The following is a 6,959-nucleotide window of genomic DNA, read 5'->3' as shown; positions in this document are numbered from 1 at the left end:
AAAGTTGTGATGATCCTCATGTTTCAGCCTCCCAAGCACTGAGATTATAGGCAAGCACCACTACGCCCAGTCTCAATTGCTCTCTCAGCATGTAGGGGGCTCGGTGGTGGGAGAATGGTGGTGTAGCACAGCATGTGGTGCTGGGGATCTAAGCCTGGTCCCTGTGCTCTGCCTAAGCAGGAGCTTTTGTTCACTGAGTTTATTTTTTTCTTAATAAGAGAAATACTTTAAAATATCCTGAAGGTACAGAGTTCGGGCATTCTGGCACTGTTCACCCAAGATAAAAGTCTGACTCTTGTTTTTTGGAGATCACCATCTTGGCATTTATAAGAAAACTCTTCATGAATTCCTTTCAGAAACAATAACTTCTTTTGCTTGCATACCCAAATGTACCAAACATCTGATATAAATTTGTTTCCTGTGTGACTTTACTAGGAGAGAGAACATTTTACAAAGTGGTGCTTGTGAACCCATGTGTAAGACTAGATTGTATATTTCATCAGCTGCAAGAACAAGGTCAAGTTGCCTAGAATGTCTGAGACCTCCTCTCTTATTTTCTTTTTCAAAGCATTTGTGGTGAAATTTCAATGAAACAGCACACAATAACAGAGAATACATTTGTATCTGGAGGTTGTGTTAAGTGCCCATCTTTAGGGTGACATGTGCCATCCTGTTCAGAAGTGGCACATGAGTGGTATTTCTCCTGATGTGTTGTGGATCTGCTCACACTAACTGGTGCCATTGCCTTTCAGGTTGGTAAAATTTTTGAATATGGAACTATCCATCGTGCTTCTCATGCAGAATCTGTTAAATGCCAATTTGCCATCATTTGTGAATAAATACATAATTTAATTCAGATAAATTTGGCCTATTTTATCAAATTTTCATGAGCCTGATTGGTATGAACTACACTTTTGAATCAAATCAAAATCAGCAAAGGGATCCTTTCACTTGAATGCTGAGAGGTTTGCAGCTCCAGGTTAGTTAAGTGAAGCTACACCATGAAAGGTCATTCCATGCATCCTGGATCTTCCCTCTAACTGTCTTTACATCCAACAGGATCATCACCTGGGCAGAGCAGTGCAGCAGACAGCAAGGAGGCCTACTGGGCTCAGTAGATGAGTGGGACAATTAGGGAGCTGCTGAGAGTCCTGGGGTTAATGCTAGTTTCAGAATTATCTCAAATTATTGTTTGTGCTCTCTCTTCTTCTGTCACTTTACTCACCCACCTTGCAAACACTGCTGCCTTTCAAAGTGCACAGATGTGATAGTTCTGAAGACCTAAAAGTCCAAGACTCTCTCATATCAGCAGCTGGTTAGGCCAGAGAGATAGTTCAGTACAATAAGCACCTTCCTGGCAAGCACAGGGTCCTGAGTTCAATCCCCGGTACTGCCAATATAAATAAATAAAAAATAAATAAAATTCAAAAGACGCAGGCAGTGTTTATATCTCCTACAGAAGTCCAGAGGAAAGTCCTATAAAACAGGGGCTTATTTGTGTGAAACTCTTCAAGGAAAACTGTTAGAGTCAGTGAGACAGAGGGTGGTGAGCTTCCACTGGCCCTGTACCACCCTGCCACATGGGAGACAAGATCCCCTGCACTTCAGCTGCAAACCTGAAACCTTGCGCACAAGTTTGGACATAAGAGAACCTGTACTGTAACATCATTTAACTCAGTGGTATACCAAATTTTCTGTTCAACGACATTATAGGGCCACAGAGGAAAGTGATCAATAATGTATACTGTGCCTAAGGAGAGTCATCTAGAGAAAAAACATTCTTTCAGGCTTCACAGAAAACAAACCGGACAAGCAATAGCCGTGACTCATCCAGATGGCTGACACTTGACAAAAGATCTACGAACTGCTATATATGGTTTCAGGGTAAATTCTGAGGGGATCTGACTGACTTTGTTACATTTTTTGTTATTTAAGTCTTGCTTTATCTTGGTCCTAAATATCCAGCAGAAAAGTAGAAAAAGTAAAGCCATATTAATATACTGAGCAGTAAAAGGCTCGAGTCAACAACTTCTGACATTGCCAGTTCTGCTGATAACCCCCACTACTATTATGGACTATTGGATTATATTGGGTTATTTTGCTGAATTCACGGACCCACAATATTTGAATGGCAATGGAATACACATCTCTGGCAAAACAAAAAAAAAGGGGGGGTTTAAATGAAGGACTGTTTTGTAGTGAAAAAAAAATATATATGTATACAAAATAGGATAAATAAAGAATTACTTTCTCTTAGTTTAATGAGAAGAAAGATTTGTACTAATAGTGTTTATACAAGGTATCATATCTGTATCTTGTACTCTAACTACTATGAAGACAATATGCAATGTATTAATTATTGTAACTGTCCTACTAACCTGTTTTGGAACTGTCTCATTGCTATTTCTTTCTCATTAAAATTAATAAAAAAAAGAAAACAAGGTCCTGAGTTTAATTCCCAGTTGCCCCCCAAGAGAAAACCAATGTTTTGTGAAGACAAAAACAGAATAATGAAAAGCAATAAAAATGATACAGAATTTCAAAACCAGGTGATAGAAAATTAACAATGATTACAGTGTTAAATATTTTTACCTTCAATGGAAGTTCTCAGATTATCAGATATAAGAATGCCAGATTGATCAAACAATTAAATATTAACTGTTCCTTTCAATAAACCAATAGAAATTAGTAGTACAATCATTTTTTTCCTTTCCCCATCTCATTAGTTCCATTTATGTATGTATGTATTTATTTATTTATTTTTTTTGGTACCAGAGATTGAACTCAAGACCTTGTGCTTGTCAGGCAGGCCCTTATGCTGCTGAGCTATCTCCCTAGCCCCTATTGTTTCATTTTAGAAAAAGATAAACATAACGATGAAACCATGTTTCAAAATAGGTTATTAGGACAGCTATAATAGTTGAGAAATTGTGTATTTTTATCTTCCTAGTAGTTATTCAGAGAAGTTGCATGGATGCTATCTTGTCTATACAATATTCGCACAAGACTTTCTTTTAATGAACTAAAAGAAACTAGCTGTATAACAATCTTAACTGATACATATTATATATATTAAAATATATATATTTCTTTTATCCTTTCCTCAGTTCTCCTTACTCCATCACAGTTTCTTTTCTTTCTTTTGCTTTTTTTTTGAACACGTTTTTCCCAATTTGAAATATTTATTGTGTATTTTGGATCTTATCTATTTGTTCATTTTTTCACATTAGTCAGACAGCATGTTTACCCATGCAGGTCTTACTTTTTTAACTTATGAATATAGTCTTGAGTTGTATCCATTTACTTATAAAAGACTCCACTTATCTTTTTTTTCGGCTGAGTAGTACTTCATTACATTAAAAAACCACATTTTTAAAATCCATTCTTCTGTTGATGGACATCTGGGTTGTTTCAAAGATTTAGCTATTACAAATTATACCGCTATACACATGGGTGCACATATATCACTGTGGTGTGGTGATTTTAATTCTTCTGTGAAGATACCCAGAAGAGGAAATGCTGGGTCAAATGGGACTTCCAGTCTTATTTTTTTTAGGAATCTTCACACTAATATCTACAGTGGTTGTACCAGCCTACACTCCTACAAACAGTGGAGAAGGGGTCCTTTCCCTCATAACTTCACCAACGTTTCTTATCAGTTGATATTTGATGATAGCCATTCTTTCTGGGGTGTGATGGAATCTTAATTTTTTTCCCATAATTTTATTGGGAGATAAATAGCAATTAGACAGTTTCAAATCAAATTGGTAGGACAGTTTCAATACTTAACACATTGCATACTCTCTTCCTAGTGGTTATTTGCTGTACAAGATGCAGACATGATATCTTATTTACAAACACTATTAGAAAAAATCCCTCTATTCCTTAAGAGAATGTAACTATATATCTATCCTAACCATTTTGAATACACAGATTCAAAATGGACATTCGTCTGTATCCCCTTTTTGTTTAGTTTCGTCATTTCAATATTATAGGTGTGTTAACTCAGCAAAACATTCTAAAAGTGTCCAATAGTCCATAACAGTATTGAGTCTTCCGCTTGACTGGCAGTGTCAGAAATTGTTGACCTGAGTCCCCTTAATGTTGTTTTAATTTGCATCTCTCAAATGACCAATGATGTTGAACATGTTTTCATGTATTTATTTGCCATTTGTATTTCTTCATCTGAGAAGAGCCTATTCATCTCTGGTGTCCACTTTTGGACTACGTCTTTGCATTTGGGGATCTGATTTTTTCAGTTATTTATATGTTCTAGATATAAGTTCTTTGTCTATGAGACCACTTGTTATAATTTTTCCAGTTGTTTTATTTTAAAGGAAGAAAGATACAAAATTTCTAAACAAGATAGTAGGAGAGTAACAATGTTTAGGACATTGCTTATTGTTGTCTTCAAAGTAGTTGCTCATATTACAAGAAATGGGCATGAAAACTGATCAAGCAAAGAAACAATTTCCTTTTTTAAAAGAGCAGAATATATTTATTGTGGGCCAGCCAAATAGCTCAGCAGATTAAAGTGGCTGCAAGCAAGAGCAGATGCTGGGTGTTCAATCCCTGGGCCTGCCATGATGGTCCCACCCCGGGGCATGCTTACACAGCAATTGAGACTGGGAGTGGTGGTATATGCCTGTAATCTCAGCACTTGGGAAGTGGTAAATAGGAGAATCACTATGAGTCTGATCTTGTAGTGAGACCCTGAACACCCTGTATACCTTTTCCTAAAGTACAGAGGAAAAAAATAAAGAATATACTTATTGTAGGATAGAAAGCTTTTGTCTCAAAGAGGGACAGAAGGGGACTAGAATGATTTGCCTGGGAAGCTGTCTCTTCCTGGGATTTTTATAGACTAAAACCATGTGGTGAGGTGGATCTAAGGTAGAAAACTTCGGAACTTGCTTTAGGTGGGAATGAGGTGGATAAAAGCTATGGTCAACCAACAAGATTACAAGCACTATTACTCAGGTAAAATTGATTAAATCCAGGATCAAGTGATAAACATTTCCCTTCAATGAGCTATTAGCAATTAACAGTACAACGATTATGTATATATATTTACTTTTTCTCCTTTCCCCCAATCCTAGTTTCTCATTCCTTTTGAATAGTTTATAATGGATATTGCATGACAATTTTGAAGCTGCCAAACTCAATTTCATGTACAAGTCCTAGAGCTGCCTTGGCAGCCTTGGAGGGGATTAGCAGAAGTTCCCATCTCAGGGCAGAGCTGCAGGCCTGACCTGTATTAATCTGAGCACACCCTCATGTAGTCAAGGGATGAAAGGGTGAGTTCCGGCTTGCATCTGACTCTGTGAATTATTACCTGAGTTTGCCAGGCTGGAGAGAGAAAATGATGGGAACAAAGGCTACAATATAACCCCACCTGCAAAGCCTGCTGTTTGCCAAGGCAAGGCAAAATTCAACAGCTTTCCCTGTGACTGGATGAGGAGCAGCTGCACACAGTACTTACATCCCCATCACTATATGCCATGAAGAATCATTCAACAGCAAATGGAGTCTGTTTCCATGCAAACACAGGACCTTTTTCCTTCCTCTCTTAACCCTAAGTCTGTGACCTGTTGAAATTTATATGTCCTTGGTGCTAGGTCATTTAATCAGCACTTTCACACTTGTCATCTTACCTAGTTTCACAACAACCAGAGGGAACATGGTTTCCTCAACTGTGGGCTCATGAACTTCATGTCTTGCTCTAAACTAGGACTGAGCAGATGCCCAGCTGTGCTGAGTACTGTGGCCAGTGGTCCTCATGAGCCGGGTGTGTGGCAGAGGCTGTCCCTACAGAGCAACAGGGCTCTGAAAAGAACCTGAGCATGAGTAGGAAGTCCCTCCTGCAGGCTTCAGACCCCACAGATAAGAGTGATGCCCTGGAGAATAGGCCAGCCGACTGGTCCCCACTTATCTGGGACTGTCTTGGTGGAAACTCTGGACTGTTGGCTTCCCTTAAGTCTGGGCAACAGGTTCTTTGACCAGGACAACACACTCATTAACATGGCTGGGGCAAACCAAAGGGTCATTTCAGAGGTAATAGAGCTATTACAATCAAAATATTACTATAAAGAAGAAGCTGAAATCATCTGTGATAAAGTTCAAGCAAAACTCAGCAAAGAATGCTTTCATCGTTACCATATGTGCATTACAGACCTAAGGACTTTCCACTGGGAAGAAGCAATCCAAGAAACAAAAGGCAGTAAGGACAATAGGAGATTGGCTGAAGATTTTTTAAAAAATTTTATTGAGAAACAAATGGCAATGAGGCAGTTTCAAAAAAAATCAACATGACAGTTTCAATAATAAATGCATTGCACATTGTTGTCTCAGTGGTTATTCATTGTACAAGATGCAGACATGACATCCTGTCCACAAACACTATTAGAACAAATCATCTTATTCATTGAATTAAGAGAATATAGCTGTATATCTATCCTAATTATTTTGAATACAGATACAAAATGTTCATTCATTTTATCCCCTTTTTTGTTTAGTTTTGTCAGAGAAGAGTATTCCATTGTTATTTAAATATTTTAGGTGCATAAATTCAGCAAAGTATTCCAATATAGTTTAGTAGTCCATAATAGTAGTGGGTCATCTACAGGACAAGCAATATCAGAATTTGTTGACCTGAGCCATTTACAGCCCAGCATACTAACATGGCTTCACCCCTTATACCTCGTTTTTATAACTTTCTGCTGGATGGTTAAGACCAAGATAAAGCAAGACCTATATAATAAGAAAGGTCACCTTATCAGATAAAAAAGTTACATTTCTTGTTATATAGGTCTTGCTTTATCTTGGTCTTAACCATCCAGCAGAAAATATAAAAAGAGGGTATATAAAGTAAAGCCATATTAATGTGCTGAGTTGTAAAAGGCTCTAGTCTACTTCTGCAGATAACCCACTACTATTGTGGACTACTGGACTGTGTTGGA

General features: G+C 37.7%; 1 pseudogene; it reads left to right on the top strand.

The window, feature by feature from the left end:
- Window positions 1-5,892: 5,892 nt before the first annotated feature.
- The window catches only part of LOC101571015, a 5,004-nt pseudogene continuing 3,937 nt past the window's right edge, over window positions 5,893-6,959 (top strand).

Source organism: Octodon degus, unplaced genomic scaffold (assembly GCF_000260255.1).
Source record: "Octodon degus isolate 3935 unplaced genomic scaffold, OctDeg1.0 scaffold00183, whole genome shotgun sequence".
Classification (NCBI taxonomy): Eukaryota; Metazoa; Chordata; class Mammalia; order Rodentia; family Octodontidae; genus Octodon; species Octodon degus.
This window is presented reverse-complemented; position numbering and strand designations above follow the sequence as displayed.